The sequence below is a fragment of the Morone saxatilis genome, unplaced genomic scaffold (genome assembly GCF_004916995.1).
Source record: "Morone saxatilis isolate NCDOM2014 unplaced genomic scaffold, NCSU_SB_2.0 Contig10, whole genome shotgun sequence".
Classification (NCBI taxonomy): domain Eukaryota; kingdom Metazoa; phylum Chordata; class Actinopteri; family Moronidae; genus Morone; species Morone saxatilis.
The window spans coordinates 1,407,532-1,409,789 of record NW_023339652.1 but is presented as its reverse complement, the minus strand read 5'-3'; positions in this window follow the sequence as shown (position 1 = coordinate 1,409,789).

The following is a 2,258-nucleotide window of genomic DNA, read 5'->3' as shown; positions in this document are numbered from 1 at the left end:
AGTTGCAAGGTTGGTTTTCCGCCTGGGGTCGCCTGAGGGGGGTGGGGAGGTCACCATTTTCACCGGAACAAGCCATTTAACCATCCAAATGATTTCTAAACGGGTTTATTAAGCTGAAAAAGTTGCCAAGTTCCCCTTTAAATACAAACATTGACTCATTAAACATGAACTAACGCCTCCTCAGGGAGGTTGTGTTGACAGATTCGACTAAATTGACAAAAACTAAAGACATTTCCTGTATATTTGTTATATTTTAGTTATTTTACATTATTGTTTCAGTTCACATATTTGAATTTCAGTTAACTAAAAAGGTTTTTTCACACTTAGTTTTCAGTTTATTTTTTAATCAACTACAATAATCTCTCATCAACAACACAAAACCGACCCCCACAAACTAAACCTCAAGGATTTAGAACTCTTTTTCTTTTCTTCTCTTTAACAACCTTTAAAAACCTGTTTCAACTCTAAAGAGGAACCAACCAAATCCCACAAACAGCCACTGAGTCTCACTTAACAACCACAACTAAGACAATAAAGTGACTCTACGTACCCAGAAGAGAAAGTTGAACACAAACACTAGGTATTTGATGCACTGAAGTGCCCCCATGGCTCTGAGTTTTAAGGCGATTTAAGAAAATCCAAACGTTAGTGTTTCCTGTTGTAAAGTCAGAGCGGCTTTGTCAGCGTGGGAAGAAGAGAAGAGTGGCTGGAGGATTTTTTCAGCAAACCGCACCCTGGCCTTGCTCACCTGGGGGAGGGACTGGGTTGACAGAGAAGGTGGGGGAGGAATACCTGCCCCAGCTGCTCCTCTGAGGTGTAAATCAGGGCAGGTGAGTGCAATTAAAGAGCAGGTAGATTAGTAAAACCCCATGACTCTGACTCAGGGTGAACTATTTATTCTTTCTAGATAATCAAACAGTCACTATCACATTTTTTTGGAGATAAACTGGTTTCCCAATAGAACAAACTTTACTTGTTTTCCCTTTGCACAGCGAATTTCGGAAGTTTAAATTCCCAAACTGGAGAACAAATAGCTTTGTTCCAGCAGCTGTCAGTCAGATTAACACGTTATAGTAACGTAACAAAGAGTTTTTCTTGTTTTTATCTGCATTTCTGCAGCAGTGGTTGTTTATTTGTTATTGATTTCTCTTTGTCCTGATTTTTAGAGCCTTTATCATTGTTGTTTGAGTTGTTGAGGAATGCCTTATTGTCTTTTCCTGCAAACCAAATCGACCTTTGTAACAAATAAAACATCACTGAACCTTGAGACCTTTGTGTTTACCCATGTGGGTGTTTAACACAGTGGTTTAATGTGTTTAACAAGTCTTTAATCTAAAATAAAAAGTTTTTACACACCTGAGGGTATGAAAGTCTACCAAAGACAGATGATTTAATATTTCATAACTCTAACTGACATCACTATTGTTTACACAACAAACAAACAACCGTTCTGACTCTTCTAGTGTTTGAGGAGATTTAAAGAAGATGTAAACATTAAATACCGTCATGTATTTCTAATTTCATAATATCAGTCAATCAATATGTACTGTTATTTTCTGTCCTGAAATAAATATATAAATATATATGATCCATAAAAACACGCCAGTGGCACGACACTGATATTTGAAAACAGATTAATAAAAGATTCTGTTCACTATTTAATGTATTTATCTGTTGATTTATGTGGACTTTAAGGTTTAATGATTGCTGCTGTGGTATAGCTGTGCTTCAGGGCATAGAGATAGTGTATATTTACATATATTATATATATATGTACACAAATATGAAAATAAATAAACTAAACCTCAACAGTTTAGTCTAGAAAATGATGAAAATAAAGAAAAATGCTCATCCACAGTTAAAAAAAAGACGGACATTTACAGTTGGAAACAAACAGAGGAAAGCAGCAAATTCTCCCATTTTGAGGGGCGGGAAACGACATTAACAGTTACTCGATTATCCAAATTGATGAGTAAGTGTCTGGGAAGTCTGTGGGAATACTGAGCGATAACAAAGAGAGAGTCACAGACGGAGGAAGGTTTGATTACTGAATGAACAACGAGTAAATGTAAACAGAAAAACAATATTCTATAAGCAGAAAATAAGGTGGAGCATCACAGATGTATTCACACACGTTGGGACTGGGGTTCAGTGTTTGCTGAGGTAACTGGAGCTGATCTCCTCTCCCAGTGGACCCAGTGAAACCAACAACACTAGCTTTGTTTCCAAGCAGCTAAAGCCCCCCCCCCCCCCCCCCC